This window comes from Papio anubis, chromosome 3 (genome assembly GCF_008728515.1).
Source record: "Papio anubis isolate 15944 chromosome 3, Panubis1.0, whole genome shotgun sequence".
NCBI classification, from domain to species: domain Eukaryota; kingdom Metazoa; phylum Chordata; class Mammalia; order Primates; family Cercopithecidae; genus Papio; species Papio anubis.
Genome location: NC_044978.1, coordinates 95,214,238 through 95,226,399, shown reverse-complemented (window position 1 = coordinate 95,226,399; position 12,162 = coordinate 95,214,238). Strand labels below are relative to the sequence as shown.

Here is a 12,162-nt window from a genome sequence, read left to right as displayed (position 1 = left end):
GGCAGTCTTCTGGTAACAGGAGCTGTGAGCACCACTTTTTTGATGAAGTCTTTCCTGTTCCCTCTTCCACTCAGGTTGATGACTGTCTCCTTTGTACCTGGTTGCAGCTTGAACATAATTTAGGTAACTTCTCTCAAAGCCCTTGAAACATGCCACTGCCCATGTCTCCCTTCCAGCTTGTCTGTAAACTCCTTGATGGTAGCAGTTGTGTGTGAGTGTCACTGAGTATGGATTCCTGGAGCTTAGGTTGATCCCCAGTAAATGTTAAATGCAGGTCTCCCTGTGCCTGTGGAAATGCCTCAACATCAGTTGGTTCAATTATATCCTTCAGCTTGATCACTAACAAGTCGTTAATGAAAAGCCTCCAGAGATGCTATTCCCATTCTGTACTATCCTCATCATTCCCATTCTTATTTCTTCTTTGCCAATGCAAATTCTCTATTTCATTTTTTCTTTAAATACTTCTCTATGAAGTACTTCTCTAAGTACTTTTTAAAAGTATGCTTCATTTTAGGGCCAGACGTGGTGGCTCATGCCTGTAATCCAACACTTTGGGAGTCCAAGATGGGTTGATCACCTGAGGTCAGGAGTTTGAGACCAGCATGACCAACATGGTGAAACCCCATCTCTACTAAAAATACAAAATTAGTCAGGCGTGGTGGCGTGCACCTGTAATCCCAGCTACTCAGGGGGCTGAGGCAGGAGAATAGCTTGAACCCAGGAGGCAGAGGTTGCAGTAAGCTGAGACACTGCATAGCCTGGGGGACAGAGTGAGAATCCATCCCAAAAAATAAAAATAAACGTATGCTTCATTTTAGTTAGTTTATAATTAACATTGAGAAATCCAAGAAAGGTGAGAAATGTGAACTAGAGCTGGAGATTTAAAATTGGCACCTGTAAAAATACATTATTTTTTGAAATAAAAGTTTGTAAACATTTCCCTTGTTTAAAAATCTGAAATTATATTAATTTTGATAAAATTCTAGATTTTTTCCAAATAAGTCAAAACCTAAAAAGAATGGAAATTTTAGGTAAAATTTAGGTAAAAATGGAAAGAAACTAAGAGTCATATTACGATTTTCAGGCTGTTATAAGAAACGTCTTTTACTGTATCATATGGTATTTTATAGTATTTTATAAAAATGTAGGGATTGACCTTATTATCCTTATTATACAAGGTTTTATTGTGGTTTAAAATTCCAAATCTTTTATGTAGCTTCCCTTATACCTCTGCTTCAATTACGAGTAATAGTTCATTGAAATTTAATGTATATATGAAAAAGCCTTGTCATTGACTTTTTTTTTTTTGGAGAAAAATTATTCATTTTAAGACAAAAGCAGAGACTATTTGAGCCAAGACCTGATGGATTTAAGAGTGCTGTTGATCATGGTTGACTTGTGAAAGTGATAGATAGATAGATAGATCTTTTATCGTTATTTTTCTTTTGTACTGGGCTTATGTTTTTTTTTTTTTCTTATTTTCTTGCTTAATAATAGTATCATTAAGCAGGCAGGAGAAAAATAATACCATTGAAACTAAAAGTAATTTAATTTGATTGAGTTGATTGAGTATATACATATATATATATGCATATATATATATTTATTATACTTCTAAGTTCTGGGATGCAAATGCAGAACATGTGGGTTTGTTATATAGGTATATGTGTGCCATGGTAGTTTCCTGCACCTATTCCCCCATTATCTAGGTTTTAAGCCCCACATGCATTAGCTACTTGTCCTAGTGTTCTCCCTCTCCTTGTCCCCCACCCCCCAACTGGCCCCTGTGTGTGATGTTCCCCTCCCTGTGTCCACATGTTCTGATTGTTCACCTCCCACTTATGAGTGAGAACATGCAGTGTTTGGTTTTCTGTTCTTGTGTTAGTGTGTTGAAGATGATGGCTTCCAGCTTCATCCATGTCCCTACAAAGGACATGAACTCATCCTTTTTTATGGGTGCATAGTATTCCATGATGTATATGTAGCACGTTTTCTTTATCCAGTCTGTCACTGACAGGCATTTGGGTTGATTCCAAGTCTTTGGTATTGTGGACAGTGCCACAATAAACATACATGTGCATGTATCTTTATAGTAGAATGATTTATATTCCTTAGGGTATATACCCAGTAAGGATTGCTGGGTCAAATGGTATTTCTGGTTCTAGATCCTTGAGGAATCGTCACCCTATCTTCCACAATGGCTGAACTAATGTACACTCCCACCAACAGTGTAAAAGCATTCCTATTTCTCCACAGCCTCACCAGCATCTATTGTTTCTTGACTTTTTGATAATCGTCATTGTGACTGGCATGAGATGGTATTTCATTGTGGTTTTGATTTGCATTTCTCTAAAGATCGGTGATGTTGAGCTGTTTTTCATATGTTTGTTGGCTGCATACATATCTTCCTTTTTGAAGTGTCTGTTCATATCCTTTGCCCACTTTTTGATGGGGTTGCTTGATTTTTTTCTTGTAAATTTAAGTTCCTTGTAGATTCTGGATATTAGATCTTTGTCAGATGGGTAGCTTGCAAAAATGTTCTCCCATTCTGTAGGTTGCCTGTTCACTCTGATGTTAGTTTCTTTTGCTGTAGAGAAGCTCTTTAGTTTGATTAGATCCCATTTGTCAATTTTTGCTTTTGTTGCAATTGCTCTTAGCATTTTAATCATGAAGGCTTTGCTCATGCCTATGTCATAATTTTGCAGTTTATTGTATTTATGGACAAAGTAACAAGAATAATATTTGTTCTGTGGCATTTGTTTATGTGCTTTCTCACACATTATACCCACATACAAATATATATACATTTACAGTAAATATATTTTAATGTCTTAATGCTTACGAATTTTCAAATGATATTTTGTATCATTGATTTTTACCTGTAATCATATGTGGGAAACTTACGTTTAAATGACTGAGACCTTTATATATATGCGTAGTTTGCACATTATCAGTTGAAGTTAGTACATTTTTATTTAGTACTCTTATTTTTCCGAACGCCACTTTTCTAGTTTCTGTGGGAGATGTAATGATGTATGTACCCTTTAGAGGATCACAGTCTCAAAGCAACTCTTACAGCACCACAGAGCTCTAGAACAGGAAGAAACTCTGGAGGTTATCTTCTCTTAAGGGTATGTTTAAACAGTAGTTCTCTGATTCTTATGCATTTTCTCCTTTGCTCAGTAAGCAGGAGATGTGGGCCAATTTTTTGTTTGTTTGTTTTTTTGAAACAGGGTCTCACTCTGTTGCCCAGGCTAGAGTGCAGGGGCACAGTCACTGCTCACTGGAGCCTCTATCTCCCAGGTTCAGGTGATCCTCTCACCTTAGCCTGGGACTACAGGCTAGCATCACCATGCCCGGCTGACTTCTTTTTACTTTTACTAGAGATGAGGTCTCACTCTGTTGCCCAGGCTGGTCTCAAATTCCTGAGCTCAAGTGATCCTCCTGCGTGGGCCCTGCAAAGTGCTGAGATTACAGGAGTGAGTCATCATGTCCGGCCATGGGGCAGTTTTTTTAGTTCAGGGATTTACAAATTATGAAGTCAAGAAATAATTTTAGTGGGAAATGACTAGAATATAACACTTGTTTTTCCTGTAATTAGGTTAGAGACTACCAAAGCGTATTGCAGATTATTTCAAATATATCATATTATGTTGTGTAGATATATACTGGGTTTTAAAAAATGTATTATAGGTTGTGCGCAGTGGCTCACACTTGTAATCCCAGCACTTTGGGAGGCCGAGGCAAGTGGATCACCTAAGGTCAGGAGTTCAAGACCAGCCTGGGCAACATGGTGAAACCCCGTCTCTCCTAAAAATACAAAAATTAGCTGGGTGCGGTGGTGCATGCATGTAATCCCAGCTACTCAGGAGGCTGAGGCAGGAGAATTGCTTGAGCCTGGGAAGCAGAGGTTGTAGTGAGTTGAGATTGGGCCATTGCATTGCAGCCTGGGTGACAGAGCGAGACTGTCACAAAAAAAAAAAAAAAAAAGTTACATAAATTTTTAAATACATTTTTAAATGTATTTTTTTTATTGAAGTGAAAAGATTTTAGAAAACATATCTTTAATGTGTCTTCTCCTCCACCTCCCACTCCCGACTTGAAACCTGGGGAGCAGCCATTGTTCTTCATCCCTAGATATGCTACTTAATCTCTTTGCTGTGCTCTCTTGCTCTCATGCCTGATACCAAAGTCAAGTGTTTTCTACCCAGAAACCAGGTGATATTTCCCTGTGATAGTAAAAAACATGCAGTGAGATAGTTTTTTCATTTTGCTGGTCTTGCTTGCATGCCTTTGGGCAAAAATAAAACACTTTGGTGGCTCTGCTAATCTGTAAGTATTGCTTATGATGTGCCTATCTTGTTACCAAGATGTGATTTAGTCACCAAGAGAATTTGGATATTTAATGCTAGTACATAACAAAACTCCTTATCAAGTACTTATGTGGGCACATACAGAGGCCTAATTGTATTCTTGTAATGCACAATATAAATACTAATATTGTTTTGGAGAATCAGCATGGTATCCCAAAACCATGGTTTGGAAAAATGCATTGTAGTATGTTTTTATCTGTGGGAATTACTGGCAAATATAATTGAGAGATTCTAAATACTGTAGTTGTTTCCTTCACTTTTGAATTTGGCTTAAGTATTTTTGGTCTTTTTTGTTTTAAATCGCTGAATTATTTTGTTATATCAATGGTTGAAGCTAAACCGTGATTGTTATTTTAATATTTATGTCTTCTTTTAAAGGTGTATTTTAAAAACAATTTTCTCCCACTGAGAGGGGTTAAAAAATAAATGGGGAGAATAGTAGAATAAATGCTCAGGTGCCCATTCCTCAGCTCAGACATTTATGAAACCACTGTTACCCACTCCCTTTCTGCAGGTCCCAGTTATTTTTGAGGCATTTTCTTTGTCACAACATTTCACCTGTAAATACTTCAGTATGCATTTATAAGAGACAAGGACTTCTGTTTTTAGATAGATAAAGAAGAATCTTAAAAACCTTTTTGAAGAATGTACTGAATTATGATCATTAAATTTGTGTATGGGATGTTAGAGTGATATAAAGGAAAATGAGATAGTTTAAATGGAGTAAGTGGAAAAAAGAAATACCCCACAAGCAGTTGTACCAAGAAACAGTAGAAAAATTACAGTGAAAAGGCCAATTAACAGCTTTTAAAGTACTCATGGAGAAAAGGAAGACATTTGCATCTTATAACCGCCAGTATGTGTCTACATTCCACATAGGTCAGTAGGGGAGTAAAGCCAAGTGTATTTCATACCATTTGAAATAGCAATTCTGTTTCAAGACTTGTTCTTAAGGGAGAAATCAAAGATGTGTACAAGATTGCCAATCAAGATATTCACTACAATATTACTTACAGAAATGGGGAATTGAACCTTTTTTTAAAGAGATCTTTTAGTCCATTCTTTTATTTTTATAGATAATAGTACAGGTAGTTTCCATTTATTAAGTACTTCCCATATTTCAAGCATTTTGCTAACACCTTAACGTGAATTATATGATGTAAACCTCTAACAACAATAATAAATAAGCAATATTTATTACAACCTCCAACTTTCACATGAGAAACTAAGGCTTGGGCCAGGCGCGGTGGCTCATGCCTGTACTCCCAGCACTTTGGGAGGCGAAGGCAGGCAGATCACCTGAGGTCAGGAATTTAAGAGCAACCTGGCCAATATGGCAAAACTTTCGCTCTACTAAAAATACAAAAATTAGTCAGGTGTGGTGGTACGTGCCTGTAGCCCCAGCTACTCGGGAGGCTGAGGCAGGATAATCACTTGAACTTGGGAAGTGGAGGTTGCTATGGGCGACAGAGTGAGACTCTGTCTCAAAAAAAAAAAAAAAAAAAAGAAACTAAAGCTTGAGTTTAACTAACTTGTCCTAGATAACTCAGGAAATAAGCATAAAGGAGAGTTCTAAACTTAACCTAATTCCAGAGCCTTTGTATCTAAACATTATACTGTATTACTTCCTGACCTAGTCAAAAAGGCGATTTAGGCCCATAATAAGAAATGTGAAGAAGGGACTCTGCTCCAGGTCACAAAAAATAGTGCAAAAGTGAGATTGAAAAATCCTAACTCAGGGCTAAATACAATCTGTTGCCTCCCCGCATAAATATGGCTAATAAAAATAATTGCTCCTTTTTTCTTCTCTTTAGTATCTTATGTTCAACATTTCCCCATCTACTGTTTATGAAATTATAAGTTTCTAGTCTTTATTTTCTTCTCTGAGGAATAATTTTCTGAATCATATTTGCTCAGCAACATTCATGAAATAGCACTGCACTACTCATGTCCTGAGCCTAAATGAATTGAACTTAATGCTCAATATTAGTGGAATGATTAAAAGAGGATAATCTATTTATAAAATAATGTTTTGTAACCACTAGATAGTGTACAATATGATTCTGGTTGTATGCAATACAATGTTTAATTTATATAGGAAGACCTGAAAGAAATTAACCCAGATGGTAAAATGAATTCATAATGGCTACCTCTAGGTGTTAGAATTATGAGTAGTTTTTATTTCTTCATTACTTTTTTGGGAAATTGTTGCAAATTTTATTAGCTTTTGTTGTATAAGTTAATAACTATTATCATTATTGGGTACTTACTGTGTGTCAAGCACTCTTTAAGCACTTTTCATCTTTTACACTTAGTTCTGAAAATAGCCCTAAGAGATTTTTTTTTTTTTTTTTTTTTTTTGGAGACGGAGTCTCCCTCTGTCGCCCAGGCTGGAGTGCAGTGGCCCGATCTCAGCTCACTGCAAGCTCCGCCTCCCGGGTTTACGCCATTCTCCTGCCTCAGCCTCCCGAGTAGCTGGGACTACAGGCGCCCGCCACCTCGCCCGGCTAGTTTTTTGTATTTTTTTTTTTTTAGTAGAGACGGGGTTTCACCGTGTTAGCCAGGATGGTCTCGATCTCCTGACCTCGTGATCCGCCTGTCTCGGCCTCCCAAAGTGCTGGGATTACAGGCTTGAGCCACCGCGCCCGGCCTGCCCTAAGAGATTTTATTATCCTTATTGTATAGATGAGGAAACAGAGGTTGAATACTTTGACAATTTGAGTGTATCCTTCTAGGTGTATTCTTGGCTTCCAATTTTATTTCCAACAGTTGGGAAGATACTATAAATATTATTTTTTTCACTTTGTAAAAATGTGTGTTGAATATTATTGCAAAGTAGTCAATATATTTTTAAAATATTGATGGATAACATTTCATCTTAGGAATGTGACATGATTTTTTTTTCCAACTGGTCCTTTTTGTTCTTTGCCTCTACTACAATATTCTGCTCATAGGAATAATAGTACAATGAGCATCTTTCCAAATAAATTTGTATATATGTTTCTGGTTATCTTTCTAGAATTAACTCTTAGAAGTGGAGTTACTGGGTCAAAGATCATAAACATTTTAGAGGCTTTTGGTACAAGTTGTGAGATTGCAGTTGACAAATGAACTTCCTTCCTTAAATTTTGAAAAGTTGTTTTGGGGCTATAAATTTGGGAGAAATGGGTCATCTAAGTCATCTGGGGGAATTTGTGCTTTCATAGTTTCTCTTATAGAAGTCAGGCTTCTCTAAGCTTGCTGGAGGCAGTAAACACAGAGAAAAAGAGGAAAGACAAACTTTGGAGATTAAATTGTAGCCATTTACTTGGTTTATGACCTTGAGCAGCTATTTATTCATTTTTCTCTTTTAGTTAACATTTTTATTAACTTAGAAACCTTTTCATGGCAATTGTTTTATAAAAACATGTAAAATATACCTATCATCTATACACATTTTCTCTGATGTTTGATCTTATGGGACCTTAGGGTCATAATTAGCTAGAATAAGTCCCATTGTATAATTTTAAAAAACTATACATATAAAAGGTTAACACATTGATTACAGATGACTCTAGAAAGCATTTTAGATGTTGCATCTTTAAAAAGAATTTTTCTAAGGGGTCACATGTTCCCTTCCTCTGACAAGCAAGAACAGAAACTTTTGGATGAATTAATTGAAATTTCTGTTAAATGGTTAAAGAGTTATTGTGTGTTTCTCTTGGGCATATCATCTTCCAGAGACTTTGTAGGCAACTTCTGCAGACTTTAATTCTAGGTTTGGGTGGTAGGCAGAAGAGCATTTTAACTTAAGGGGGTTCAGAGAATAATTAATGAAATCAGTAAAGAAAGTCTCCATATGAAGCCACTGAATACATTAGGGTTGGTTATTCTAGAAAAACCAAGGTTGATAATGGGTAATCTGACAGTCTAGAAATTCATGAGCAGTACAAATGGAATAAACAGAAAACATTCTATTGACCGTTGAAGGTTGTAATTGCTTTAATGGAAAAAAAGAAGTACTACTTTTTTCTATGAATAGTAAAATTGTAAAACAATCTACTGGCCCGACGCGGTGGCTCACGCCTGTAATCCCAAGACTTTGGGAGGCTGAGGCAGACGGATCACGAGGTCAGGAGATCGAGATCATCCTGACTAACACAGTGAAACCCCATCTCTACTAAAAATACAAAAAAAAAAAAAAAATTAGCCGGGCATGGTGGTGGGCGCCTGTAGTCCCAGCTACTCTGGAGGCTGAGGCAGGAGAATGGCGTGAACCCGGGAGGCGGAGCTTGCAGTGAGCTGACATTGCGCTACTGCACTCCAGCCTGGGCGACAGAGCAAGACTCCCTCTCAAAAAAAAAAAAAAAAAAAAAAAAATTAAAAAACCTACTATAAATGGTAGGCATAGAAAATAAGTATAAGGAGGATTTTTATCAGAGGCTCTTAATCCATAATTAATGGTTGGATTAGGAAGGCTCAACTCTTCAAAGTTATAGAAATGTGCTTTTTGGAAGATGACATCTCCACCTCTTTCAGATTTCTAAAGCAGTAACTCCAAAAGGCTTAAGCTCCCACTGGAATATAAGCTCCACAAGGATAGGGATTTTTGTTTTATTCACTTTTTTTCTGTCATACTGGCAGATAGTTCTGTTTAATAAATATTTGTCGAGGGTATGATTTCTGTAAACTGATGTGTGGTAGTCCAAAAATTTTCTCTTGGTTCTTAACTCTAAATGTAGAATGGAAAGATTTATATTTCATTTATATTCCATTTTTCTGTGCCAACATGAAAATGTAGTATGAAAATTATTCTAAAAATACATATTCATTCATCAGTGTATAAGAAAATGTACCACTGTGATGCTGTTTTCATTTGATTTAATGAATGAAACTTTTATAGAAAACTTCCTCTTAAAATTGTGAATGGAAAATTTGCTGCTTGTTTTCATTAGATCAAGTAGTATGACAATAACTGCTGTTCTGGCTAAAAATGTAAAGTCAATAAAATGTTGACAAATTCACCTGCAGAGAACATTGGTTTATCAGCAAGAAATTTAGATTTTTGCAGTGAAGCCCAAATATTCTGGCTGAGTATCATTACACAGCATTTTTAGCAGGTCATGTAATATAATCTGTAATTATATTAGTCAGTGTAGTATGTTTCCATACTTTTTAAAATTGAAATTTGGGAGAAAGTTAAAAAGAGGCTGGCTGTGGTAGCTCACGCTGTAATCTCAGCACTTTGGAAGGCTGAGGTGGGTGGATCACTTTAGGTCAAAAGTTTGAGACCAGCCTGGCCAACATGGTGAAACCCCATCTCTACTAAAAATACAAAAAATTAGCCAGGCGTGGTGGCACACACCTGTAATCCTAGCTACTTGGGAAGCTGAGGTAGGAGAATCGCTTGAATATGGGAGGCGGAGGTTGCAGCGAGCCAAGATCGTGCCACTGTACTCCAGCCTGGTGACAGAGTGAGACTCCATCTCAAAAAAAAAATTGACTGAGAGAAGGTTAAATGCAAGTTCATTTTGTAAAAATTTAAAAAATTACAGCATTTCTCAAGAGAAAAAGTGAATTACTTAGCAAATGAAGAGTGATAAAACCACTGTTAATTTTACAAATCATGAAATTTCTTTGGTAATTAAAGGGATGACCATAAATTCTTTTTTAAAATGATTTTTACTAATGAGATATAAACAATATTTGACTAATTGCTGCCTGCATTTGATTACTTGTAAGCAAATTTTTCTTGTTTTTACACAATCTTTGGCAGATTAAAGAAGTTACTGCATTTTGTTTTCTATAATTATCTTTGTGTTACAGAAACTATGATCATTTAAAATTTATTTGAAAACTGTTGCATCCTCACTCTAAAAGGCTGTCAGAACACTTGTGTCATTTTGGTTTTTGCATCATTTTAAGAGGCCTTGCAAGATTCCCAGAATTAATTTTAATAGAATGGCAGGAATTGACCCTCATAGATTCCGTGTCTTATAATGCGGTTTCTCTCTTTAGTTGAAATATGAATTTCTAAGTCACCACACCCTCTAGTATTCAAGTATAATATAAAATACATTTTGAAGTTACATTTAGAGTTTTGAGCTTGGATCTTTGAGGTAATTTACCATAATCTTTTTACCTGGTGGCGTAATCACTTTTATAGCATTCTGTAAGAATGTTAGCGTTCCTAACAACTGTTGCCTAAAGATTCAGTGAGCAGGGACCCCAATCTTTTATGAAGCAGTCTTTTTATTACTTACGTACTATTTAAGTTGTTGTTCCTTATGTCAAGCTCAAATCTACCATACGCCAGGCACCATAACTTCTCTGTTCAAATTGTGGAGTATTCCTGTCATACAGACAAGTATTGCGAATACTATATTGAACATCTCTGAAATTCATTTATCCTTAATTTTTGCTCTATTTGCTTGGGATTATTGTTTCCTGTATTAATGTATATCAGAGACGACACACATCAGATGTCTTCCTAAAATTAAGATAAATTTGTGGCATTTCTGTTATTATTCTAGAAATTCTGTTCAGAAAGGAATGAGGTTCATGTGTTATTTGAACACCCATTCAGCTTTCTTTTGCTTTCTGTACTGAAGTGAAATGAGGCTTCTTGCCCCGAGGGACCTCATTTGCCCTGAGGCCCTCCCAAGTACCAGAGCTGGACCACTGTTCACTATTACACATGGAAGCTTCTACATTATTACTCTCTCTGTGGGTGAAAAGTCTTGCCCTTCAAGGCTTGTGCTGTTGGGCTGTTTACAGTCTTCTTTTCAGTGTTGTCAAATACCAACTGAGGTCTGTTTTTATTTGAACTTTTTTGTTTTAAATAAGAAAGAACAGCAATGATTATTTGTGTAGCAGGACCATGTAGAATTACCAAACCTCTCTGACCTTCAGTGTCTCAAAATAGTATTGTAAAAGTAGTAGTAAAAATTACTCTTCTTTACAGATAAAATGTTCTCTGATCAACTGGAATGAAAATAAAAATTAATCCCATATTAAGTGATACATATGGAGAAAAGATGAAAAAGTGATTGTCATGCAAGTAAACAGACCAAAAAAGTCCCAGAAAGACCCACCCCCACCAAGCCAGCCCTGCTAAAAGTGATTATAACCTATGAAGAAAGCCAGAGAAGTATAAACCACATATTTTCCAGGGTTACCAAAAGATGCATTTATTTTATCTTATCAAAAGTGAAAAGTTGAAAATAGGAAGGTTGTGTGTCTACTGAAGAAGTGTTACAAACTCTGGACAAATATTGAGAAATCTTAAAGTGACATAGTGCCATGACAGTGTGATTACAAGAAAATACACATACAACAAAAGCGTGACATTAGCACTTGCTATGTCTGAGCTGAAGACTGCAAGCAAAAGCAAAGCAAAATGAAATACCTAGACATGGTGGTACAAATTGGTCCTAGGTAGGATTTTTGCTGTATTCCTAAAACTGCATTGTACTTCAGTAGTGACTGGTTTTGTAATTTGTCCCAGAAGATGAAATGAAAGATAGCTTAAATCTCATTAAATATTGTCCAGTGGGACCATGCCCACAAGACATGACATGCTGTTTGTCACATTAGTTTTTTTTAGGTTTGAGGGAGAAGTGATTCCATGAACCTAAGTAAAGTATCAAGAATTATGGCAGGATTGTATTGATAATAAATTTTAGAAATATTTGCTGGAGCAGTCAAAAATTCCAGTAAGTTTGAATGATACTGTGAACAAGCACAAACAAGTTAGTATTTTATTCATATTTCCCAGATTTTTGGCTTTGAAAATTTGGCTTTAGTGATG

General features: G+C 36.2%; 1 protein-coding gene across 15 annotated transcripts in view; it reads left to right on the top strand.

Moving 5' to 3' along the window:
* FRYL (FRY like transcription coactivator) overlaps positions 1–12,162 on the top strand; it is a 285,578-nt gene that overhangs the window by 69,363 nt on the left and 204,053 nt on the right. The window contains exon 3 of one of the 15 annotated variants that reach the window (XM_031664436.1): positions 75–123. The exons of 13 other annotated variants lie outside the window; for them this stretch is intronic. The gene's annotated coding sequence lies outside the window, so the exon portion shown is untranslated. Of the gene's footprint in view, positions 1–74; positions 124–11,316; positions 11,790–12,162 lie in introns of those variants that run through there. One more of the 15 variants, XM_031664433.1, reaches the window with a different exon arrangement.